Below are 27,595 nucleotides of genomic sequence, written 5' to 3' on the forward strand. Positions count from 1 at the left end.
TAATTACTTTCCAGAACACTCACCTGAATTTTTCCAAGCTTCCACAGAGGATTAAAAAATAGGCTGGTACAGACATCTTCAACTTTTCCTCCTCTGAATTTATATAAATTATGTAATTTTACTTTTAAAGGACTACAGCAAGTGACTAGAGGAGAACTGCACAGTGAACTTTAACACTACATTTGATACAGCAGGAAAAGAATACTTTGAAAAGTAGCAGAGTATTTTTTTTCCTCCCCAAGAGCACAAAGAAAGGAGGTAGAAAGGACTATAATTGTACACCTGAAAAGTTATTCAAGGATAATGGGACGTGTGGCAAGTTACTTTAATGGCTGAGTTTATGATATACTTCAAATGATACAAAAGAGCCCCAGTGCACAAGGATGGCTGCCATCTTAGAGCAGAGGAATACACTTAAAGATGGGTGCTTTCTTAACGTATAAATCCGAATGGTTGTACAAGCATGTTGGCAGAGCAATCTAGCAGGAAGGGGGCTCACGCTAGGATTTCAGTTAAAATCCTGAAGGCAGCTTCCTCACCATCACCACCACCACCCCCCCAAAAAAAAAAAAAAAAATTGGACATTTACTTAATTTTAGGACAAACTGATGACTAGCATCCTATCCTAGCAAGAATACTCAGTGAGAGCATTAAGCTCAGCTAGATTTCACCGTTGTTTCAGGTGGGTTGGGGGGCCACCAGCTGATCTCCCCTAGCAGCTCTGTGCTACCATCGCTGTAACCCCAACAGCTAAGCAGCACGTGCCACCAGAAGCATTTAGTAAAGCACAAGGGCTCAGCTGGACCAGACAAAATGCTATCGCCCCCACGTTGAGGACAGATACAGAGAGCAATCGTGCAGGTTGCTCTCAGGCAGGCACAGAGCCTGCAGAACAACCACATCCCAGCTCCTGACTTTGCCGTGCTCACAACCACATCCCTCTATTCTTCAGTGCCAGCTGAAGGGAAATGCTACTACACAAAACAGTGGGAGAAATGCCTCAAGTCTTCACGATATACAAACCCTGAAGGAATGCGCATTATAGAAAGATTTAGTTTGCTGGCATGAAATCAAACGTATAAACCAAAGATTATTCACAAAGATCAAGACAACCTTCAAAGAAACCAGAAATCCAAGGGGAGGCGAAGTATTTCCAAGTAGTTCCACCTTCCTCACACAAGCCAGAGAAGCTCAGAGAGAGGGTCATAAATAATGGACTTTATTTTCATTCTTTGCATATATTCTTGCTGGTGCAGTGCCCAGTGTGATCCAGGGATGGAAGCTGATAGTCAGACATTTTTGGATACTGAAAGATACCTTAAAAGGGACCTTTACTTGGAATGGGAGTGCTCAGATTCTGAAACTCAGATCTGGCTAATTCAGTAATTGTTTTTACATGCTCTACAAGTATAAGAGCACTTCCAAGAAAATGAGAGTTCTGAATAATAAAAGCCTCAAGTAAACACACACACACACACACACACACAAAGTGCATTTCAAGATGCAGTGGCTAAGATGTTACCTATTCAAATTAAGGTACCTATTTAAACATCAAAGAAACCATTGACAGAGCTCCCCAAAAGCAGAAAAAGAGCCACCATTGCTGATGTCTTCAGAACAAGACCAGGAAATCTTTCTCAGATGTATAACCTAGCTTAAACCGCAATTGATGGCTAGATGCTGAAATTAGTGTTACTGAAAGCAGCCCTTTCCCAGCCACTCGCATTGTGAACGGTTCTGGGCACATGACAATTCAGAGATGATTAGCTGAAATGAAAATAGGTGCACAGAAGTGCTGCTAAGAATAAGAGGCCTATCGAGGGAGAGCTTGGCTTGTTCAAATCGGCAGAACAGCCTGATAATGGACAGGACTGGTCCCTGCAAACAGACTTGGCTGTGGGAAGTAGCAAGAAATAAGAGCTGTTTAACCCATAGGGTGATCCTTGTGCAGAAATAAGCTAAGATTTCTGTGCTGGAGGTCAGGAGAAGCTGAGTATGGAGCAGAGATCCTCTGGAGCAGCCTCCCAGCAGGAGAAGCGGAAGAGAAGAAAGCAGATAAAGAAAGAATTTAAGAGTCTGCAGAAAGGGCTCCTGTCCCGTGTTGATCCCCAGCAGCAGGGAGCCTTCCCTGGGACAGGGGCTCGGAAAGTCAGGTTGTCTTTTCCAGCTCTGAGCTCACACGCAGGGTTCAGTACGTTGGTAACTAGCAAGAGGAAAATTAGGAACCTCCTGACATGGAAGGATGGGGAAAAACAGAATTTACTTTATTCCCAAAACAGGAAAGGGTTTTTTGTTTGCTTTGGTGTTTTGTTGTGGAGTTGTGTTTGTTTTTTTTTAAATAAACACAAGTGTAATGTCTGGTTTTTGTCAGTTCTCCAGCAGCACAGGAGGACACACAACAGGGTCAACACGTTTCAAGAAGAAATGATTCATGACGCAGTCCTGAGAAGCCTCTACAGGCAGTCCAGACAGGCTCTCTGCAATTTTGCTGCCAGAGGGAGACTTCACATAAATGCTGTTGCAAAGATCCTTATCTCCCATCAACAGAGGGAGGAGAAAGCTTCACAGATGCTGAAGAACCAACTTTAAAGCCCAAGAGATTCAGGGGGAATGAAGAAAGCAGCAATGCTCTGCATTGGCCAGATGACACTGGCTGCTGGGCCATCGATCAATCCAGGGACCTGTGCTTCTTTCTGCAGACTCGATCCACAGGCCCTAGATTCATCAACCCTTTCTACAGCACACCAAAATCAGTCATTATATTAAAGCTCAAGTCATATCAACCTAGTAAGAAAGGTGCTAGTTGCTCTTCTTCTCTATAAATCAGAAGCAACTTCCCATAAAACCATCAAAACATACGTCCTAGGACTCAGGAGAGCTTGATTCCCCTCCTCACCGTGCCCCTGTTCGAATGAGTTACATCTGACAGAATTCCCTACTCTCAGCCTTACTTCTTACCAGATATACTTTGGGATCTCAGGGAGAGCATCCACCTTTGGCGGCGTAGCAACATCTAATTGACGTTCCTGTTTTTACCAGAATCCTTCCCTTCTCTGCATCTTGCTACACTGGGAGCTGTGAATGCAAACTGTCACCAAGCCCCACCTTTCCTTGGAAATTACGGGCTAAGCCCCGACAGAAGTAACCAGAAGAAAAAAAGTCATGCAGGAAGGAACAAAATTCAGCCAAAGTCACAAGCTTTCCATAACCGCCTCATTGTCTCAGAGGCCCTCACTTTCCCCTTCTGCACACAAAGCTCCCCCTCTCTGGAAAGTGTAAAGGAACTCTTGTGTACTCAGAACTGCGATGTGAAAATGAAATTGTGTGGTGATGATCTTGAAACTGATTTAATGAAGCAGTTTAATTCCACCCTTCCTTCCTCCCAACTCCACCCTCCCCTCCGAGGAAGGAAATTTGTTTGGGTTAGCGAGGTGGGGGAAAAAAAGCAAGCTAAAAATAGACTTTTTGCCTTAAAAAAAGTTAAAGCTACAAATAAACAGCCTGAAACAGGAGTGCTATTAATCTACCCTCCAAATTCCTACAACACTTTCTTGTTCAGTTCTTCAGAATGTTTTCATAAGGATCAAACACACAGTGTTATTTCTGCAGAGCTGGTGGTACCCCCAGAACTGCCTGCTTCCTTGCAGCCTGCTTCCTCGCATTTTCTAAGGTGACTGGCTCTGGCATGAAGAGGGTCAAATTATGGAACAACCAAAGATATAATACAAGATTAACCACCAGCATATTTCAGCAGTGCCCTTGCATTCTAGGAGCCAACGTGGAGAGAGAAAAGAGGGGAGGAAAGAAAAAAAAAGTCAAGGAAGACTGAAGCCCCTTGACAGAGCTGCCTTTTATTTTCATGTTCCCAGCTTCTCATAGCATGCTGCCATGGACTGCCACAGATACTGCTATGTTACCTGATGAGTTACATTTAAATAAAATAAAATAAACAAACAGGCAACAAAAAAAAAAACAACCACCTCCCTCTTATAGTAGATGAGCCCTCTGGAAGGAGAAAGGAAATGTCTCGCTTTCATCTCGGAGTTCAGAGGGAATGTTTTATAGCTGTCAATCCTAGCCAGGTTCTACTCTTTGACACGTTGGAGAGCGCATCTGAGTGAGGCTGTGCAGCCACCAAACAGCCGGTCTCTGAAAAAGAACAGAGACATTTGGGAAGCAAAAGTCCTTCCTGTGACCCTAACGTGAAGCCAACACGGGACAGGCAGGCCAGCTGAGTTAGGCAATGTGACCACACAAGGCAAAGCACTGCGAGACAGCCACACAAGGAACAAGCTGCTGCTGCTGGACACCAGGTGAGGAACACAAGCCTGAAGCTGTTTGCCTCTGCTGCTGCCCCAGGTCTAAGCGAGCATTTTCACTCGGGAAGGCGAGATACACTGGGTGCTCGGAGCCAGACTAGACGCTGGGATGACACCTGGCGTCACTAGCACATACACAACCTTCTCACTTCCCATCCATCCAGTCCTCATTCCTTGTTGTCTCACTGTGACTGCTAAACAGACTCCAAGGATACAACTTGGGCTGGGCAGAAATACTAGCGAAAGGTATCCTAATACTTATTTCTTTAACTGCTATACTGGAACCTTTGCTAGCTCTGCATGTTTATCCTCAGCTCCCATCCTAGATGGGAAGAGTCCTTTAACAAAGAGGAAACTGGCACAGAGACTAAGTCACGCTGCTGAATTCTCAGAGGGAATCTGCATGCAGACCAGGGCGATGAAGTTGGATTTGCAGAGCTCTTAATTAGCTTCCAGATCATTCTCCTTTCGAGAGCCATACGTGCCGGCACACACTTGTGCAGCTTACAAGAAGCTCACTGGCTAAACAAAAGGCAAGTCAGCAGCAGAAAGACGAGGGTGGCGCGGGTCAGCGTTAGCAGCACGTGCGAGGCATCCAGCATCACACCTGCTCCACGGGGAGCCTTGTTCGAGCAGCCACAGCTGCAGACTCCTGCCTCTGCAGGCTGCGGCAGCCAAGTGTTACAGCACAGAAAAGGCCTTCGACATCACCCTCTGACGCAGGCTAGTTTTAACGAGTGGAGGTGGCTGCCACGGCTTCAACCTGGATTCAATTTTCTTAGAGCACTGTAACGGATCAGAAGGGAATGGACATCGGCTCAAGAGGAACAGAAAGCAGGCTTAAGTGTGGGGATGCAATCCTGCCTTCAGTCAACGTCAAGAGCTTCAAAAAGCAGCCTGGGATGTTTCTTTGCAGAAGCAAAGTCTAGGGCTCCTTTACAGCACTCAGCTCAGCACATCTCCAGTGTGCATACCAGGCACTGCTCCCAGTGACACCCCTTTATGACTCCCTTAAGATGGTATCACCACAGCTGCAGATGATTTTTCAGAAAATTTAATTGATCTAAACCGGCATGTCTGCACTACTGTCAGGAGACTTGGCTGAGTATCTGTCCATGCATCAGGAAGCCTCTGCTAGGAGCAGTGCTCTGTCAGTTGACACAGGACGTGTCTCACTTAAAGCTTTTCTCCCTCCTGTATTTTACCCAGCATGAATTCATGGTCTAGTTGTCAGGCAAAATGCCTGCAGGCAGGACCAAGGATCTAAGGGCTTAACGGGGGGAGGAAAGGAGAAAGATTGCAGGCAGCTTCAATGACAAGATCATGATACCTTCAGCAGAGGTATCTGCATCATCTGCAGATTTACTAGGGAAACTCAGAGGAGAGTACAGAAACTGAGCTTCACCCTTTTATCTTTTTGTGATTAAAACAGTCATTTCTGCATGGCACTAAATTAGAAGGAAAAAAGCAGCAAACCAACCACCATATCCAGTGCTGAGTCCCCCATCACAGCAGCACCACGTGTGCTGCACTTGCTCGCAGAGACAGGAGTGGAACTCAAAGAGTTAAGAAATCTTTATCGCAACGATCAGGAAGAACAGTGCTAACGTGAGGCACACCACGGCCTTGATCGATACTCCTAATACATAAAATATGCATCTTAGAGGACGTCTGCAGCACTGGAAGCAGCCTTCCAGCTGAGCAGTTGCTTTTCCTTCGACTCTGCCTTGCCTCTAACTACTTTTCATTAGAAAGATTACCTTCACTCAATATTCAATTCCTGACAGGTATTCTTCACTGCGTACGCTGCAAGCTGGCTGCGTCCTTCCAGGCAAAGAAACAATAGCTCTCTAGAAGCGACCTTTTTCTAAGTCTTTTTTTTCCTAACTCTTATATAATTTATGCATCAGCAATACTAACAAAGGCTAGAAACATACATTTAACCCAATTTTTTCCTATATCCTTTCAGAGGACATGGGGCCTTTCCTTTTACAGAGTTGTTTCTTCCTGTTGTCCTTGTTATTTCTCAGGAGAAGCAGTTACCTGAGCACTTCCACCCAACCCCCATAGCCCAAAATCTATAGCATGTCAATATTCAATGCCATTTAATTGTACAAGTATCCTAAGATCCCTTAAGCACTTACCTTTTTGTTTGTTTCTTAAATCCTCAAGCTTTCCTCAGAGCAAACACTTGCACAGGCCTAGATTTACTCCTGCCCTTCTACTCTTGCAAACAGAATCCCCACATAAGATACAAAACCAGAGATGACTTTGCAAACAATCGTTATATCATTTTAAGCTGTGCAAAATATCAAATATCACTTGAACGTGTTCTACTGTGTTATTGACAGAAGAGAATTATTGATAAAAGAATCACAGGCAAGTTATGTGAACATTCACAGGTAGCTGGTAGGACTAGGGGAGCACTCTTCTTCAGCATTTCATTTAGGTAGGAATTATTAAAAAATTCATGGAACAAGGATTTTCAAGAGTTCATTTGGTATCCAAATAGCATTGGTCAGAGAGCTTCCTTACAGCCCTAAGAATATTCCAGCCTCTTGTTTTAAGAGTACACCTAAGAACAGATTCAGCAGCACTCCAGCACTGTGACACCTTCTCCTTTCACCTACCTATGACTATCGGTCTATGACGTGCTTTCTTCTGGCACTCCAAACCAGTAGACAAGTCAATTTTCTTTGCCCAAGCAATAGTTTTCTCTCCTCCATTTAATTAACTTAACTTTACTTCAGAAGCTGTTTCTCAGGAGCAAAATATTTGATCCAATTCTTGTTTTGATCAATGGACACATAAGCAAAACAATCGAAGTATGACGCCCCCACCTCAAGACACAGCAAAACTTGAAAGATTTCCTTTTCTGGCACCTGCACAATACCAAGCTCCCAGTATGAAGGGGAAAAAATGTTCCATACCCATTTGGCATGGGATTGGTAAATCAAATCTTTTGTGGTAGTAAAGTGAATGGACAAAGTCTAAACAGAGAACACGATTACTTTCATGGATTACAATTAATGACTCCTCACTGGAGAAAATAGAGTATATAAGAGAAACTCACTGCGACTGTGGTTTTAGAGCTGGTACACGAGATACAGCTGGAAGTTGCTGTTGATCTCCCACAGCAATAATGTCCAGTTCTTCGGTGGTGCTTCTGCAAGAGACAAAACAATAGATTTCTGAGTAAAACAGGCAGGCAGAGATGAAGCATCACTTCAGGAACACTGCAATCTGTGATTACAGCTCACTACTTCATGGTCTTCTCCCCACACACTCTTCAACCTCGATGAAGTTTGTCACTAGACTGAAACTCAAGTCGCCGAAGACAGGCTGACTTACTGGAGAAGATCTCTTCTTCCACATTTCCAATACACAATTAAAAAACAGTTTAAAAGGGGTGACATTTTCTTAGGAAAGCCACACACAAGCTAATAAAGTGAGAGTGAACGTGCAATGGCAAGAGACATAGCATGCTGGGCAGTCCTGCTGGAAAGTCCAAGTAGAGAGTGCCTGTTAACACCACCCTGCAATTTATGGTCCGCCAGCAGCCTAAGAAACAAGCTCTGTTCCTGGGGAGCAAGGCACAGGAAGCATTCAGAAAAGAGCACAAGCTTATGTTTCCTGTGCAAGGAGAAGGTCACAGCAAGTGACTGTGATAACGATAAATCTTTATAAATCATTCAAGTTTCAGACTTTGACAAATGCCACCAAAGCCAGCCTGGTTGGTGGGAGCAGCTTATGTATCAAATACCCCGAAATGAAAGACATCTTCTGCATGGGAGCAATAGAACTGCATAAAATGCTTCTGCACAGGGAAAAAGCAGGGTTACAGCTATACTCAAATGCACAGGAATGTTGAAACGCATCATCAACAGTTTGGTTCCACCTCCAGAAGTAGTGGTAAGGTCTGTAGTGTGGATTGACCTTTTAAAAACAAAAGCCCTTCCTCCTCCACTGCAGTTTTATCACAGTTATAGTAGGTGAGGGATCACACTACTCTTTTGTACCACAGGACTTTTTTTAAAATGTGTATCAAGCATTACATTTGGAACTGCAGAGATTTTTAGTTAAGTGCAATGCAATTTGCACCCCTGTAATGTCCTTAGGGTTACAGCTCAGCTCCTAAAAACAGAGTGACATCCCTCCTGACCACAGACAGCAAAGAGGACAGCCTCCTTCCCCATTTTAAAGGCATTCGGCCTGTAGAGCAACCATGGCTGGTTTGCTACAGCGTGACTCCTTAGACCAAAACCAGATGGAGAAGCCCAAACCACACCACCTCACGTGCCGAGTGCCACTAATTTCCAGCTGCTCTAGAAATCCGGCACGACAGAAAGCAGGCTACGTCCCTGGTACATGTGGGAGCATTGCTGCCTGATGTTTCACTGCCACATAAATCAAGCAGGCCCCCAAGCAGCATCAGCAGTGCATTCCCTGAACATTGCCTTATTTTGGTTTGCCTCCCCCTCCCCCCAAAAAAAAGAAAAACACAAAAAATACCAAATAACGAAGGAAGCAAGTATCAAGTGTTTCTTAAGGAGAGTTGCCTGACAATTTTTAGATTTTTATTGTATTTTTAAACTTGAGAAATACCAGAAGCAACATCACCTTTTAAGGCAAAAGGCAGCTGAAAGCTAAATCCTTCTAAGCCAGAGTGACTCACAACAGCAAAGACTTTTCCTAGAAAAACAAATTCAATCACTGAGCAGAGCAGTTGAGAAGCCCAAGTAAGAACGATGCCAACCCATCCCTCTCTCCCCACAACTTTTGTGGGCTGGTGTGGACCGGCTCAGCAAGTGCTCCTGGCTGCTATGGAAGAGCGAACGAGCTGGACAGAGCAGTGCCCGACCCGGATCCCATCCTAATGTCATCTTTTCATTCTGTAGGAATGCAGAACCAGGCATCACACACCGCTGCAGCTGAGTCTCCATCGCAGCCACAGGCAGCTCGCCAGCTAAGGCGGAGAAGCTGCAGGAGCATGTACACGACGCTGTCTCCAGTGAGGCTGTGGATGGCATGAAAGCCAGCGCTGCCACAGCTTCGTCACACCTGTTAAGCGACGCTAATGAAAGCCAGGTCGCATGAGGCTACCCAGGCTGCAGTCCCACCTCCTGAAAGAGACGGGGCTGCACCACGAGTGGCAGTCACCAGTCAGAGGCTGGTGCTCAAGTCTGCTCCTCAGACCCAGCAGATGTGCTAAATCCTCCTCTGAGCACCACAGCCCCTGCGCAGACGTCCCTTGTGCTGCTGAGCACAACGGGCCCTCACAGCATTGCTTTCATACCAGCAGGAAAATCGCCGCAGCGTCACCCCAGTTAGTGCAACAGGGCTCCCTCCTCGCCCAGCTACACCAGGCGTCCTGCTCCACAGACCAGCGGCACGTGTTTAACCTCTCTGCCCTGGCCTGTGCCAAAAGCCTCCCGGCTGCCTGCCGTGCAGCACACAGCCTGCGGTCCATCGACGGGGACAGAAGGCTCTGACAGCTCCCAACTGCTTAGCGGATTTCTTCAGGCTCACTTCATGGGTTTCCTAAGCGAGGAAATCACAGCTTCGCAAGGGAGGGCGAATGGAGTCCTAATGCCTAAATTCAAACTGTCTGATTAAGGACCTGTCACAGACAGCTCAGCTTTCCAGGAGCTGGAACACCCTGAACCAGACAAGAGCCCTGCTGCTCTCGTTTGCTTGGTTTGAAATGCTCTCCTCCTTCACTTGCTCTCCTCACGCTTCTCTTCCTCCCTCAGCATTGCTCAGGGAAGATAAAAACAAAACCAAAACAGTGTTCCTAAGATAAGAGTATCAAAATTAGATGTCAGCAATTTTCACCTCTGTGCCACAACCCACTGGTTTCTGCATTTCCCCTCCCCATTTTTTTTTAATTTAGTTTTTAAAGGTAACATTGATTTTTTTTGCCTACATACTCTCCCTTTTGCAAACAAAAACTCCACTTGGCAACTTGGCATCATCCTGTTCCTTTGAGATCTCCTCCTTCCATTCCTGCTGCTTGATACAAGCCACTCAGCCTCACAGAAGGCTGCAGTGTGCATCTCTCCCGCCGTACCCATACCCAAGCCCATCACCACACACTCAAAGGCCAGCAAAGCTGCCGCTACCTCCAGCTGGTACCTGCTCAAGCTCCAACACATGAATTGCCCTCTTGGAAGCCCCTGTGTGTCGTTAGTGGGTTTGGTTTTTAATATATAGAAATGTATTAAAATATATTCCCGAAGCCTACACTATCCTCATCCTCTTTACATCAGCACTGCCCTTGACAGTTGTATTCCTACGGCACCTGCCTCACTCCTCACTGACAGCCCCAGATTGATTTTACTTTTTAGAGTTACTGTTTACACAAAGTCCAGAATATCTGCTCGTAATACACTAGTATCTCAACTCTTCAACGGACAGACTCGTGTGAACTTTGATTAGAGATAGTGCAAAGAGCAGATGACTGTTCAAGCACTGCCCAGAGCTCCTGAGCGCGTGTGGATGTTCAGGTGGGAGCTGCGCTGAAGCACTGCCTTCTGAAAAGGAGCTGCTGCTATCGAGTTTTTCTGGCACCAAGAAAAGCTCTTTAGTAAACACTAAATCCAATAAAGCTCTGGCTCACGGCTACAGCCCCTATGCCGAGGAATGGTACAGGGCTGCAAACATCACTGATGAACTGTGATCCTCTACTCTTTTGAGATCTCCGTACGACTAAGTCTCCTCTGTCCGAGACTAAGGCTCCAGAGAGCTCCTCTCTCACCTCCGTGCTACCCAATGACAGTTACAGAAACAAGTAAATAGACGAGTGCTCCTGCTTGTTCAGAAGCAGCTGACCCAGAGCACAGCTACAGGGCTGGCAGATTGTAAGAGCTCTGACCTCCTCCTACTCCACTGTATGCACTGCTGTAATGCTGCACGCTTCCCAACCCTGTACCAAGCAGCATAACCACGTGCCACGTGTAAACTTCTAGCAGCATCCCAGATGGAATCACGTGGAGTGGAGTGGGGCGTCCCTTTGAGAAGATTTTGTTAAGTATTTGCATTCTGTGTTCCTGTTCACAGCAGCACCTGTGCTCAGTGTAGCACTGAAAGCTGCAAGGTCTGTGATCCTCGCTTGCTGTCCAGCAAACGATCTATCCCATGGGTGCAGCCTGAGAAGGCCAATAGCCCTTGCAAACCTGTAAGGGAGGCAGAAACAGCAGATTCCTTCCTGAAAGCCTCTTGGCATCAGCCATTGCTTTCCATTACTGCCATCTAACTCGCTATCTGACTTCGTATCTACTGGAACATCAAGAAATCAAAGCCATCTGTGCTGGTATCTTTAAATAAAATCGGTTACTTTGGGTCCAGAAATCATTAATGAGTTTAAATAGTCATGTGAAATCCAGCGTGTTGTGCTAGACAATTTCTTGAGGTTTCCAGGCATCACTATTCCTCTCTCTCTTCCCCAGGCTTGCACAAGCATGGCTGTGGAGCTCTGAACAGCCAGAGGGGACAGCACCAGCTTGAACAGCCACCTGCAGCAGAGCCACCCGGCCTCAGCCACCACGGGACACCAGGACACCCACAGGACACCCCACGGGACACCAGGACACCCCACGGGACACCAGCAGCACAGCAGCAGCTCCCACGACATCCTCCTGCGCCTGCCAGAAGGGACAGGCTGCCTGATGCTTACCTTTCGCTCATAATTCAGGTGCTGTTATGACACGCGCTGATAATTTAGTAGTTGCAGTGTCCTTAATTAAATCGAAATGATTAAAAGTCCCAAATACTAAACCTTGGGTAAGGTCAGCAGTTTTAAACCTAGTTTCCATTTTTAACTGTTGCATCTGAATAAGGACTGATTCTCCCTGCTTCGTAGCTGTGGAGATGTTAGCTTAAAATAACCCCTACACTAGAGGTTGGTACACAAATTTGTTAAGGAAGATGCATCACCATTCGTTTAACTAAGCAGTTATGCAATAAATCATACACTTACTCAAGTCTATTTTTGCCCTTTTTAGATGAATGCTGCACTTCCTTTTTACTACTACAGTTGGGTTACTGGTTGTTTTTAAAACTTTTACGTTCTGCTAAGATGTCCCTGAACAAAAATTGAAACCCAATTAAAACCTGCAGAAACAGCATTTTAACTGAACTTTACTACCCAAACTGCCCCAAACTTGAAGGCACATCAAGAGAAGAAAGCAAGTTTATCAAAGCAGATGTTACACAAGATTGTTTTAAAATAGAAGCAGTCGTGTTTTCATCCTTTCTTTCAATACAGACAGTCCTACCAGAGTAAAGAGAATATCTCACTATGCTTGGGCCAGGAGAGAATTGACAAAAAACGTTTTCAACTCCCATTCAGACTCAGAACTTCACAAGTTACCTGACAGAACTGAAATTGCTGAGAAATGTAAATGCCAAACATTCCCCGTACACCTGCAGAATAGGCTCGTGCTCTCAGAAGGCATCCTGGTACTGTGGTAGACTTTTTTCCAGACAATTAAGCCATTGATTTCCTGTGGTTCGAGCACTTTCATCTTCCTTTAAAGCCCTAGTATTAACCCACACCGGTTACTACTTCTTAATTCAAGTGCTATTAAACAGAGAAAGTTTAAATCTTAACTTGATTTGCCATTATTTTGAGTTCACCACTAAATAGGTTTCTTTTCAGAGACTGCATTTAATCTCACATACACCATTTATATATTTATACATATATATATTTACACACACACTATGGACGTAGCACTGCTTAAATGCCTTCATTGCAGTACTTGCCCAGCACTTTTTAAAACTCTTCCAAGGCTTCAGAAACAGTGTTTTTGAAGCATGACAGGTGCCTAACTCCTGAAATGCATTATCAGCAGACAGAGCCAACTGTCCCTCACTACGTCCCAAAGGTCACAGGTATTTTCCAAAGGAGTTATTCCAGTTCCCAAGGAGCTGATGCATCCCCTCCAACATCACAGCAGTGCCTACGTTTGTCCTTCCTATCCTCAGAAGCATGAGGAGGACTATCCTTCCCACACTGGGGTGGGTTCAGACCTGAGGCACTGCAAGAAAGGCAACACCAGCAAGAGCAGGATGCTGCCCAGGCTCCGGGCAAAGCTCAGGGTGCAGGAATACTCTGAGCAAGGCTGATGCAGCCAACTGACGGCACAGCAGCTGGGGTCCAGGGCCACACCACCCTCTTTCCGCAGCCCAGCCAGTGCTGCAGCACAACGCTGAGTCACAGCAATATGTCAAGCTGCCCTGACACAACCCACAGCACTCGACATCGTGCAGGAAGGTAAAAGTAAGTGACTTTCCTGAGGAGACAGCCCCAGAGCTCTCCAGGCCCTCCCATGATGCTGTCACGCACCTGCAGCGAGCGCCCAGCTCGATGGGGAGCAGCCACTGCGTAAATGCCATCCCACAAGCATGCCCCAAGCACGCCCTCAGGAGCATCTGTGGAGGAGTGAGGGAGACAGGAAGAGCAGCCAACGTAGGCAATGGAAATTCTGATGGTAGCACCACCAGTTTACATGTCGTTTAATTTCCTAATCCAATCAATTAAGTGAAGCACTTAAGGTCACAGCGCTGTAAGTTGCCTAGTGCTGTGATTTCTGCAAAGTACTTTTTTCTTTCTTTCCCTTCCCCCTCCTTTTGTGCCTTTTTTTTTTTATTATTATTAAGAAAAAAGCTTTTCCTTTTAAGCCAGCAACTGAGAATGACTGCTATCTTCATGTATCCACAGCAACAAAACTAAGGCACACGTTTTGCTCCCAGAAAATCTCCAAGGCAGTGAACTACATCATACAATTTTTACCATGGTATTTCCAGTGAGAAAACACACCCTTCCTATCTTTGCCCTTCGTGGTAACTTCAGAGCTAACAACACATTCCCAGTTTTGAGGCAAGTCTAGCTATCTTTTGCTTTCCTAAACCCACCACCCAAAACCACACAAACCAAATACATTTTCCATCTTGGGTTGCAGCAACTCCCTCTGCTCCAATCCTCCATCTGGTCACAGAGACACTGAACCCGGGCACGGCCCCTGTGCTGGCAGGGCACCGTAGCATCAGCTGTGAGCCCATCAGCCATTATTACAAAATAATGGGCTCTTGCTGGGCCAGCAGCAAAACTCACTGCAGCTATGGCAGGCACTTAGCAGTAAATGAAGAGCTGCTGTGCAGTAATTTAAAAGCACTGGTATTTGGCAAATGGTTTCAGCACTGGATGAGACCTAGTCAGTGGGTAAGGCAGAATTCAGATCTGTCTGGGCTAGGACAGCAGCATTTGTGCCATCCAGAGAGTTCTTCATTTCAACGAGTGCTGCATGAAGCAGCTTTCTGGCAGCCTTAAGCGCTGGATTTCCATGCATGCTCTCAGGCCCAAGTCCCCTTTTGTCTGGGGATTTAAAAAAAAAAAAAAAAAAAAAAAAAAAAAAGCAGCTACACTGTGCCACAACCTTCCCTCTGGAGGAGGAACTGCTCTAATGGGATTGCTACCACCACTGGGCCTGGGGAAAACTGAATGCATCTCTTGAAGAATCAGTGTTGGTTTCTGTTTGCTTTAAGATCCACTTGCAGAAATGAAGGTTGACTTGAGGCACTGCAAGTCACCTGAAGTATTTTATACTCAAGCCAAGAGACCTTAACTTGCTTAGAAATCATCATCTTTACGTTATTTAAGGGGTTTTGAAAGGTTTGTGTCAGGTCAGCTACAGTAGTATCACATTGCACATTACCGCATCTACCTGAAAGCAGATACAGTTCTTCACCTCCTCTCCCAATTCCTGTCACAGGCAAATCAGCACCAACAGGTCTCAAGTCTTCACATCTCTGCACCTCACACAAAATTGAGACAATACTTCATATAATTGCTCCATCTTGGGACCAAAATCATTAAGAGGGGGAGAACCAGGCCAGGAAGGTTCCTGGTAATATCCCTGACCTGGGCCCCCAGGAGGCAGCGGACTTCCCTATGGGTAGGGTCTGGCCGACATATGGGGCCCTTTGTTTCCCTCAGAATCACCTATGACCATTATCTTTCTTTCCTTCTTGGTGGAGGCAGTCTTGAGGCGTGCAGTTGACCTCCTCACCCTAGACAGCCTCCTGTATGGACTTTCCTCCACACCTCCACCACACTGTCCCTCAGGCTCCCGGGCCTCAAACCTGCTGTGTGAGGGCAGCTGGGGAGGCAAAGTGGGTAGGGAGGGGGCTCCCCTGCGACGCCGAGCAGGGACCTGTTTCTGTTCCTCTCCATCTCTCAGGTCCCCTCCCTCTGCCCGACAGTGCCAGGGCTGGGGGTCCCCCGCTCTTTGGGGTGTGTCACCCCGGTGCCTTTCTCTCAGGCACAGCAGGGAGTGACTCCGCAGGCCTAACTCCTGCTCACACCCCCGTAGCCCTTAATCTCCTCACCTCCTCCTTGAGCTCCGCCACCAGGCTGCTCAGCTCCTCCACCCGCCCGCACCTCACGCAGGCAGCGTCTCTGTCACCCTCCGACGGCAGCGACAGGCTCAGGCACCCCTGCAGCCAGAGCCCTGAACAGCCACATGATGGGGCAGGCACTCGGCATGGGTCACCACAAGCTCTGGCTGGGTTTGCAGCCTGTCGGTGAGGCGCCCTCCGCAGCGGGGAGGGATCCCCCGGCCTCCCCACACCAAGCGCCCCTCGCCCTGACTGAGGGCCGGCGCCACGTTTGCCCGCCTGAGGCGCTGTGGTGCTCAAGGACACGGCCTGAACATGCCTTTCGAGAGCAGCAATTCTCTCAGTACTTATTTGCTATGTCTAGCTCAGGAAATTTTTGATTTTGCTTGAGGCAGAGCAGGCGTTAGACTACACAAATAATTACTGCTTATACTTAAAAATGGAGGGAAACAAAAAACTTATAAAAAGCAAGGCTCCGTACAAGTCCGTGACAAGACTGACAGCCCATCCTGGAGCTTCAGAAATTGATAGAAAACAAAAAGCATCCAAGAAAATGCAAAGTTAAAACACTTCATTCCATTTTCCTTCTGTCATGGGATTTGGTACAGTTACACAAGAGCTGGTCAAGTAGATTAAATGCTACAGGTGGAGATTAAATGGCAGGGCTAACAGCTGCTCACCGGCCACTGGTATTCCAATAGCACCACAGCTAACCAGCGTGTTTCTTGTCAGAATCACACCAGGCCCACAAGTTAATAAAAACCATAAAGTCCTTCCTTACCTCTCTCCAGCAGTTTGTGCCACCTGCCTCTCCCCTTCTGACTCACCATTTGCCTGGCAGAGGTTAAAACGACTCTCTAGTTTGAGCTTCACATGCGTGTTGATGTTCACTTTGCCCAGGTAGGACTCTTGCAAACAAAAAGCTTGGCTAATGCCCATCCATTACAATTGGCATGTGCTACTCTAATTCAATAAAAATGTCTCAGACATTTTCAAGAATCGGATGAGGTGCTATAACGAGGCCACATGAACTCAGGTCACTTGGCACAGTTTCTGCTGAGACGAAAACAACCATCAAGCACAGGGTGCTGCGCACAGACCACGGGTCCAGGACAGAATGGAGTACCCTAAGTCAGATGTTCTGTGTGTAATAAAACATACATCATTGTTTGACATAAGCATGAAGGAATAGGAAAAAACAGGCTTCTTTGTTGCCAACAGTTAAAGCACAGAAATAGACTTGTGTCTTTCTTGCTCCCGCAGAACCCCAGCAGGCTCCTCCAAGAAATGCCTGCTCATACCATGCTGTAAACACCACCAATGCACTGGGGCTGTCTGAAGTCCCTGGGTGAGCTGCTTCCTGCCCTGTGCGGATGGCTGGCCAGAGCACGTATTTGATCTTCAACTATGAGAATCAGAGAAATGCTGCTGTTGCTACCTATGGTGAGATTATAACTCAGAAATATACCGTGGCTATGTCAAAACTTTGTATCTCTTCAGATATGAGCAAACTCCTGCTATGAAGATAACATCCTCTTGCGTCTGGACTGATTTAACATTACACAGTCTGCAGGAGATAGGGCAGGGGGACAATACCTCACAGCTGGATGGGAAGAAAGGAAGTCAAGCAAAGTCTGGACTTGGCTGGAAGAAAGTAGCTCCTCATTATGGACAGGCTGGGAAGTATAAGTTGTTAAAAGTTTCTTAAGAAATAACACCCAAACTTGGCAATACCAGTTGTTTCTTGTACCTGTTCCATACCATAATATTCCCAACAATAAGCTAGGTACACAATTTCATCCCCAGTCAACACAAATCCAGCCAGCAATTCCACACTAGTTTCTTTCTATATTTTAAGCTGTCAGTGCAAGTGACTTGCATCAACCCTTATCTGTTCCCAATTACTTCCACTTTCCTGCAAATATGATTAAGACCCCTGCAAATACATGACAGTTCCTGGCAAAAGGAACTGGTGATATTTCTCCATGACCTCAATATATACTTAGCTGTGTCCTCCCTGCACCACCCAACTTGGAGGAAAACCCAGCTACTGGGGAAGGTGAGGAGCAGGAGTGTGGGAATCAAGACTCAACTCAGATCCGTTCTCCTTCCATCAAAGGGAGCACAGATTGCTCTGCAGGTTCCTCTGTACCAATGCAGCCTGCTAACAAAGCAACCAGGGACCTCAAGCTTCCTCTCAGCCCTGTGCAGCCCTGACATGCCCACTAGGACACAGGTTCTCAGGTGGGGTGAAATAAATGAAACTCCCCCCAGTTCCATGAAGCAAGGCCAGTTTATACAGACTAATGATCTGGCTCAACATATCCAAGGAACAAATGCATTCATTAGTTATCCTAAACAGCAGGATATTACAGTAAATTATGAAAAGCTGCCGTGTGAAGCTTTTCAAAAAATCCTTTATAGCTTCAAATACAGCTGGCATAAGAGATGTCCTTTACTAAGAGGGAAAAAAAAATCTATAGATCAGTACCCTGTACTCAGAGTCCAGCAGTCCCCAAGTGCCCATAATGGTGCTACTTGCCAGCACTTAGGGAGCAGCCACACACACAGTGCAAAGGCTTTGCTAACACCAATTCACATGTCCCATTTTCAAAGTAAACTCAAAAACATTTTCCTGTTCTCATCTTCCCCCAAAGTCTGACATCCTTCCTCCATGAACCACCCAGCTCCTTTCTACCTTTATAGCACTGTCTGTCTCACTGAGAAGATGCATGAATAAAGACATAGCCTAAATTCATGGGGTAACTTTAAAAAAAAAAAAAAAAAAAGTTTCCTACACCCTTTGAAAATTTCCAAAATTCTAAGTATTTAAAAATACTCCTATATGCCCCACACTAATACCTCTTTACAACCCCTAAACTCTCACTCCACACCTTCCAGCCTCTCCCACACCCCTGCTGCTCTTCTTACTGCAATACAGCTAGTGGCACAAGGGAGCAGAAAGGAGAGCTTTGGCCCTTTCACCTCCTATGTTTGCTACTGTTAGTACAAAGTGTACCGTCTGTGCTACCCAGACATCACAACTGAGATGGAAAAAGGTAGGAGAAAAAAACAATTCACCTCATTTATAAATTTATTGGAGACAAAAAATTCATTCATGATCACACAAGGAAGTTTACAGCAGAAGAATGAACCAAACTCATACACCTCCTTTCATTAGTACAGCTCCAAGAACACTTTTTCCTTCAAGGGCAGCATGTCCAGTCATTCTGTACTGTGCAGAAGAGGTCTGGAAGTATTTTGATTGTAGGGAGACATTTTTCTCTCACTCACTATCCCCCTACCCGAGGACAATTAATCATGTTCATTGGAACAGGCTGCCCAGGGAGGGCACAGAGTCTCCATCCCTGGAGGTGGTTAAGGAATGGGCCGATGTGGTACTTGAAGACATGGCTTAGCGAACAATATTGGTAGAGGGACGGTTGGACTAGATGACCTTAGAGGTCTTTTCCAAGCACAGCTCCCCTCCTGCAGCTCTACCTTTCTGTCAACAGCTCCAGGGGAAAAGCCAGAGCAAAGAGAGAACATTAGAAACAAACTGGTTTCCTCCCACCTCTCGCTTGGTGATAGAGCTGTATTTACATTGGTCAGCTGCATCTGTCAGGGAATTAATACAAAAGCAAGTGTGGTTTTGGCCAAGTTACTGAGTAACAGGGATATTTCCAGGACAAACACTTCCCTCGGCCCATTAGCTGCACCCATCTAACTACCTCTCAGTAGAGGTGAGCAGCATGTGCAAAGAAGTCTCTCCTCTTTGTAAGAACAGTCTTACAAACAAAACCGACCGGCTGCAATGGGTTGAGAATTCTTTCAGAAAAGCATCAATATGTTTAAATAAAGATACTAGCTTAACAAGAACAAATAAACTGCAGTACTTCCCTTCAGCTAACAAATCGGCAACACTTAATCAATTCTGCACTGATTGAACTAGCCCAATTACCAGAAAAAATAACATTGTACTGAAAAAGTTTTCTGGTTTATAGCCACCAGGGTTATCATCCCAGAATACCTCTTATGGGTATAGATCATGCTCCTTATACAACAGGAGCAAGTTAAAGCCATACACTTGCACCGCTTTGGCAGGGATGGCAAACATTATCATCTATTCAGTACAAGGATCTGCCTGCCCCCAGCCACAGATGGGATCACCAGTGCATATCGTGGGCTATTCCCATTGCCAGGCAAGGCAATGCTGAACAGCGTGGATGAGTAGAGCTGGACACTACAAAAGGGGAAGGCATCAGGGAAGAGAACAAACACTTTACCCTCTGGTTCCTGTTTTCAGTTTATTTCAGTTTAAGGAGCACACAACTTCTGTGGATCTGGCTATTGGGCACATTTTGTAAGGGTGAAAGTAATTCCATTATAGATTTCTCTTTCTCTTTTCTGCTAACATTTCCTTTGTAAGATCAGCAAGTAAAGTTTCCATAAGGTCAAAATTGGCTTTCTACCCTCTAGAGACCCAACTGGTCTTTTCAAGCTGTTTAATAGCCTTTATCTCCTGAAAATATTTCAGTTGTGTGGGTGGCTCCTCTGATTCCCCTTGCATTATAAATATATCTGCCAGCCCTGAAGACAGTATCAGGCACATATTACACAGCATGGTCACCAAGTGACATTTTTCTGTTGAATACACAAATTACAGGAGCACATATGTCAAGGGTAACATCTATCTTCTAACACCTATCAAAGCAAAGACGACTTCAGTCTGGCCTCTTTGTGAGTTGCTCCGGTTCTGTGACAGCAGCCATAAAGCTGTCAGCTTTGCTCTCCCTTTAGGTGCATCACAGCCCATCTTCCAAGCCTGCCTCAATCTCCAGTGCCTTCTGCCAAAGAGAGCTAGCCCTGCTCAGGAGCACCAAAGAGACTCTCAATTGAACAAAACATTCATCTCAAGAATGGCAAAATCCTGAAAGCCCAGTAATTGAAGACATTCTGTGGATAACGAGATATCTGCTCCGCATCTGGGGTGCAACATGCACCAAGGAGTCTGACTTCTTACAGAGAGCACTCAGTCCACAATACTTTTGTTGTTTCATATAGCAATGAAGAAAGCAGGCACAACACTGTGCTAATACGAACCAAGTGTGCATATATTAGCGTGTATACGTGTACATTTTAGCATCACCTTTTCTTTATTACAGGTACTACATAGAAGATCAGTACCAAGAAAGATCAAGACTCAGTCACCCAAGGCACTGCATTTGTCCATCTCCAACGTGAAAGGATTAGTTTGCACACGCCTCAGCCACAATATATAATTTTTGTGCTTCATAATCTTTACAGCACATTTTCTCCCCTGTTCTCATCAGGACAGGAGTTCCCATCACTTAGAAGACGAGGCATTAAGGATCTGTCTACCCATTCACATTGGCTCAAGGCTCACCAACTCTGATTACTTTCACTGCTGGTTTCTAACACTGGTACAAACTGGATCTGCACAGCCAGTCTGAACCACACGGTGCAGCAAGCTCAGCTGCACTTGGGTACAGCTACGGAGAGCATACAGACACAGCCAGGAGAGACTGGGACAAGGCAGTCCAACAGGCACTTTAATCTTAGATGTGTAGGATGCTACTGAAAAAGGCAATCTGGCTCCTACTGTCTTCCGCCTACCTGCTCTATACCTGCCTCCTCTCTCATGCTGACACTAGCATTCAGAACCAGCGGTGAAGCTGGTAACCCTGCAAAAAAAAAAAAAAAAAAAAAAAAAAAAAAAAAAAATCTAACAAAAGGAAAAGAGAGAAAAAACAAAGCCACAAGCAAGAGGAAGTCAGGACCGTGCCTTTCTGCAATATTCCAGACATGCGTTACAAAAGCATTTAAGTACGTTATAAAAAGCAATCCTTGGAACTACAACCCAAGCGTATTATCAAGTGCCACACGGCGAGTCCCAGAGCAGGGATACTTGAAATTTCAAGTAAGGCTCTTATACCTGGGTCCACACACCTACACCTTGTGTAAGAGAAATAATCACGACCCGTGCTATTTAGAGGTTACAATCCAGCCACACACACAAAATTATACAAGTTCTTACTGAAGATAAACTTATCATCTGAACTACACATCAAGGCATTAATTCGGATTCAACGTTAGTGCTAGACTGTATTTTGTATCATTGCAACTACTGGAGACCACAAATAAATTCATGTGTCCATTGAAATTCTGTCTACAGAGGTGTGCTCAGAGATGCTTGACAAGTTAACAAAAATTTAAGTGGGTCAAGCTTTTTACCCAGCAGCTGGACCAGCATCCTTTATCAGCGTCAATAACTATTGGACACAGTAGAAGCTGTAAAACGACAGCCTAATCATGATTAATTCATCTGACATTTATGATAACAACATGATCTTGATGGGCTCATTTAGCATTAACAGTGCCATTGGTCATTCATTCAGCTAAAGAATTTCCTTTCACAACTTAATATTAAACGTTGCAATTGATAATTATGTTCTTGAAATATTACTTGCTTTTCCTACACTAAATCTTACACTTGAACTGCAAGAGAACAGGACTACTTCGATGGCTGCAAAGAGAATAGTGTGAAAGATCTGCTTCACCTAAGACTTTCACCTATACAAAACATGGCCAAAAAAAAAAAAATACAGCGAAGCTTAAGTGAAAGGAATAAATCTGCCTGCAATTAGCCCAGAATCATTGGATGGTTTGAGTTGGAAGGGGCCCTTGAAGATCACCTGCTCCAATCCCCGGCCATGGGCAGGGACATCTTTCACTACCTCAGGCTGCTCAAAGCCCCAGCCAACCCAGCGCTGAACAGTTTCAGTGGTGCGGTATCCCTGACTTTTCTGGGCAGCCTGCTCCAGCGTCTTACCACCTTCATCATGAAAAATTTCTTCTTTATATTGACTCTAAATCTACCTTGCTTCAGCTCATAACCATTGCCCCTTGCCCAACCGTCACAGGCCCTGGTAGAAAGTCTTTTTCCATCTTTCACGTAACAGCCCTTAAAACACTGAAATGCTGCAGTAATGTCCCCCCAGAGCCTTCTCCTTCCCTGACTGAAGATCCCCAACTCTCTCAACCTCTCTTCACAAAGGAGCTGTTCCATCCCTCTGCTCATTTTTGCAGCCTTCCTCCGGACCCACTCCACACAGCCTATATCCCTTGTAGTGGGGGCCCCAGGACTGGATGCAGCGCTCCACGTGGGGTCCCACGAGAGCCAGGTAGAGAGGGAGAATCCCCTCCCTCACCCTGCTGGCCACTCTGCTTTTGATCCATGAAACAGATCCATTTTCTGGGGATAAATTAGGCCTCCTTTTCTACATCTTTTCTCTGCTTAAACTGCCCGTTCTCTGGGGGAAGGACTGGCCCTCCTCCGTGTGGCAGCTCAGACCTGCTAAGCGTTCCTGCAATTCAAATGACAAGAACTTAAAGGCCTTTAAAAATGAATGACAAATCTAACCCATGGTTTATGAGCTGTACATGGCTAATGAAGCACGCTTCTGGGGCTCACAAGAATCCTGGAAGGTGTAATTTATAAATTAAATCCAAAACGTTAATAATCCCAGCACACTGATGGAGGAACAGCCCTTCCGGCAGGAGCCTGCTGCTCCGGGTTTGTCACTGCTGCTGAATCTCACGTCTCATGTCTTAGGTTGAAAATAAGCAACTCATTGCTAAGGGAAGGCTGCACACATTGTTAAATTTAACCACTCCAGGAGAAACCGCTCACAGCAACAGGGGCCGAGGGCACAGAGCACCTTGCGGGCAGATGCACATCCCGCTGCTCCCGCGGCCCTGGCTGTTTGATCACTATTTCTACAGCTCTGCCTACCAACACAGAGGTGAGGTTTTGACACTGTGGATCAAAACCTTTGATAATTTAAAGCAGAAAATTAAATTAATTTGGTACAATTCATTGCAGCTGGTGAATTATTTTTTAAAACAGGATCTGGAGAGTAAGTCTTACAAATAAATACCACTGTTTTGCGTGCTGATACAGGAGGTAAAGCCTGTTCTTTTTCCAGAGCCTCTCTCAATCCTCCTTTCTACTGCTACACATTGCTGAAGCCAAAAATCAGGTTCAGAGCCTGCAGTTAACATATTCAGTAAAGGGAGAAGTCATTTTTATTAAGCAGACATCTGTAATGCAAAGGAGGGCCTTCCGATGGAGATTTTCCTCTAGCCAGGTGTGGCTCAGAATTACAGAAAACCCCAAACCGCACCACTAGGCATTTAAGGGCAAGGTCTTGATCCAAGCAAACAACTTCTTGAGAGACCCACAGAACTGGAGCAGTACAAGATGCTTTTGCATATTACATCCTGCTAAAGCCGCCGTGTGTAAAATGCTCCGAGTATCTAACAAGGAAATATTTCCCTCTGGTGAGGACTCGGCATGGTTTTGATTTTCCCCTACACACCTTAACACAGCCTGAAAATACAAATCAGTCTCCCCCAAGCGTATTTGGGTGTAGAGTATTTCAAGCTCTAGCTACCTCAAAATCTTGTAACAGCAGAAGGAGTTGAGTGCTGTCATCTCACTGAACTCTGCTGACTGCAGAAAAATATACTCCAAAGTCATTTCCTCACTCAGCTAATTCATCTTCCCCGCATGGCCATGCAGCAGCAGAACAGTGTGCTGGTGACAGGCGCTGATGCACTGGCTTTTAATGTTCATTTCATACATCTTGTTGGACTGAAGCCATGACAGAGGCGTTTGTTATTCCTTCCCCTCCAAGCTTGTACTAAAACACAAACAAGGTCCTCACTACAGCATGGGATAAGGAGCAGCTCATTTCCTTAAAACAACACCATGTATTGCTTAAAGGATTTAATTCCTTTTAAAGACATCATTTTAAAACACAAATGTAGTTTTAGATTTCAAAAATAAGAACTATGTTGTAGCCTAATTCTTCCACATCCTCCTCTGGACATTCAAGTAACCTTTCAAACACCCCGGAGAACTATGCCCTCCCAAAATCTCAGCATTAGAAGGCTCTTTTTAAAGTTGCACATGTAACACAGCTTTGACTTTTGAGGTTAACTCGAGCTGAGCTCCATAAATATAGCACAATGTCAAGTACTGCTTTCAGTAAGTACCAAAGTGAACGCTCCTATTTGCATTTTCCCCAAATGTCAATACTTCACTTGAAATATAAATTGAGAGTTTAGAGGGGGGGGTGGGGAGACTTTCTTTCTGTAGCAGTTGTGCTACAAACAAGGTGGAAAAGTCAGAAATCTACTTGTCCTAAAAGCCATAGGACCTGTCCTTTCTTTAAATTAGTGCCCAGCTGCATCTTTTAGTGTCAATTTTTTTTTTTTTTTTTGGTAAGTCAAGCTACCAGTGACCAGAAACAATCACACAGTGATGGCTCTATTTAAAAATAGAGTCCTTTTATATGCAGGACACACTAACATAAAAATCAACCTTTCTCTGAGCCCCCTTTTGAGATCTGCATATAAGTACAATGGTTTGTCGGTGGGTTTTTGGTTTTGTTTTTTGGGGGGTGCAGCATAGGAGCAATGGCATTTTAGTTCAATTCCAACTTAAGTAATGTCCAGGTGTTATTTCAACCTCTGTTCAAATCACCAGTAATCAATTCAGCACACAACTCTGTTGGCTGCTGGAGCTGTTTTTCCCCCAGTTAGCTGAATTTAAGGGACTGTTGAAGCTTCCTCCTTGCCAGCACAGATCACAGCCACCACTGGGGATCTGCCGCTCAGGGCTGAATCATTATCCTCTGCTCCACACCGCAGCCACATGTTTTGTGTTATAACCGAGTACAGCCAAGGGTTGCTGAAGGCTCAGGCAGAGTTGTATTTTTAAAAGATCATGCTCTCATGGTTGCATAACGAGGCACAAACCGAACTCCGCTTCCCTGCGATTTCCCTGCCGCCACTAACATCTGACAGCATCCCCAGCCTGGACACCCAGACGTGAGGAAACAACTTCAACTTCTCAAACTCAGGAGGAGCAAGTGTCATCTCCAAGTCCCTCAGCAGCCCCCAGCCTTGGGGATTCAAAGGACTCCGAGAGCGATCTGGCTCCCGCCCCGCAAGCAGTTCGGCTGGATGGACACCAGCGATTTGGCAACTCCTGCTTGTTACCACACATCCACACTGGGCTGGGATTGCTCCTGACCTATTGAGAAATACATAATGAGCACCACATGTTCCCCAAGCGCTCTGGGACGTAACCGAGCGTGGCAGAAAAACAAGAGAGCTACAGAAACAGCTTAATAGACAAACACGAGCGTTTTGGCTTTGGTGTGTCTCGTAGCAAGAAATGCAGTGACCCATGCTCCCTGCCAGCTTTGGGGAGCCTCCATCCCTAACGTGCCCGAGAACATTAGCAGCAGTAAATCTGCCGCCCAGCTGCTGCTGAAGGCTCCCATCTGTGCAGCTGGAGCCCGGCTTGCAGCTGCATCACGATGCACAAGTCAGTGCTGCAGGCCACGTGCACCGTGTGTGTGTGTGTGTGCATGCTGTGAACACATGACGCAGCCACATCTAAAGGCTCGTGATAAACAAGATTGCTTGCATAAGAGAAACACTACCAAAGGGGCCCGTTTTCAAACTGTATTTAAGTTCTTAGAGGAATAAAAAGCTGCTTTAAGAGTTTTTAAGTTAGGCTTTAAAAAAATTCACAGAAAGCAAGCATCCTTCCCCCTAGTTCCCAGAGCAAGTCAGCAGCAGAGCTCCAAGCCTCCTCCAGCCCACAAGCCACCGTTCGCACTGCTACAGCTGCAGCCATGCAGAAGATACACACTGCCATATGTATTTACAGCACTGCAAAATACAAAACCCAACACAGAAATCAATGCTAGGCCATACTATGAGAAGTGACATCCAGGAGGCAGACAAATCTCGAGACAGAGACCCAGGTAAGACGGTGGACAGGAGGACACTGCATTAGCAGGCAGACGAGGTAGAAGAGCAGCATTCAATCGGGAAGACCAGCTTCTTCAGCTAGGGAATGAAAAATCTGCCAGGATTTAATCCCACCTTGCACCAGGATTTACAAACGAGTGCAGCAGTCTCTCCACAGCCCCCCTTCCAGGGCCTGTTGCAAAGCCCAGCAGAGGCAGAGAGGCAGTGGTTAATGGAAAGTTTGGGCATTTTTCCCAAAGCTGTCAAAATAAACTGTCACCGACTCACAAAAAAAGAGTGCCAGTGTTAGATGCTAGATGCAAGAACCATTAGACAATAATGGAAGCAGAGAAATGAATATACCGCATTATCTCAGAAAAAGAAAGAACTTAAAAAGAAGTAAAATAGGCTGGAGCGTCACTAAATTCAGCCTCCAAAGGTCCGCTCTTTAATTATCTAGTGCATACTCCAGACAAAGAGCGCATTACTTTTACTGGTAGCTGCCTCAGCGCAATTTCATTTTCTATAAGGAGCGCCCATAAGACATGATGAAGCAAATGTCAGGAGCAAAATAAGGAACGTAGGGTACAAATTTCAGTGACAATTACTTCCCAGCAATCATTTCATCATTTGCAAGATTTTACTGCATTGGGTTAATAGCTATTTAGTTTGTTACATAAAGAGACCCCTGCAAAATGCAAAATAAAAGAATTAGTGGCAGGAAAAAAAGTAACAACCTAGCTGGTGGTTCTCAGAGCAAAACTTAATTGGCAGATTAGCTTTCTCAAGGAGATTTATCCACACGCTCCTTCCATTTGACACTGCAGTCCTTAGCATTTCCACTTAAAATACGAAATTTACACTGCAGATTACAAGTGGAGATCCTTCATCTCCACACTCGTATCAGAGGAGTAAAAAACAATAATAATAATAATTTGGCAACGAGTAATGCAGGAGAGAGCTTACAACGTGAGATGCAGCTTCCTTAAAGGACCAGAAGTTCCCAGCTACCACAGCAAACCGCA

General features: G+C 45.5%; 1 protein-coding gene across 8 annotated transcripts in view; it reads right to left on the bottom strand.

The window, feature by feature from the left end:
* The window catches only part of TSPAN4 (tetraspanin 4), a 404,986-nt gene that overhangs the window by 320,373 nt on the left and 57,018 nt on the right, over window positions 1-27,595 (bottom strand). For 6 of the 8 annotated variants that reach the window (XM_084521103.1, XM_084521101.1, XM_084521098.1 and 3 more), the window contains one exon: window positions 7,393-7,485. The gene's annotated coding sequence lies outside the window, so the exon portion shown is untranslated. Of the gene's footprint in view, window positions 1-7,392; window positions 7,486-14,263; window positions 14,343-15,710; window positions 15,734-27,595 lie in introns of those variants that run through there. The other 2 variants (XM_084521106.1, XM_084521104.1) reach the window with 2 other exon arrangements.

This window comes from Aythya ferina (genome assembly GCF_964211825.1).
Source record: "Aythya ferina genome assembly, chromosome: 5".
NCBI classification, from domain to species: domain Eukaryota; kingdom Metazoa; phylum Chordata; class Aves; order Anseriformes; family Anatidae; genus Aythya; species Aythya ferina.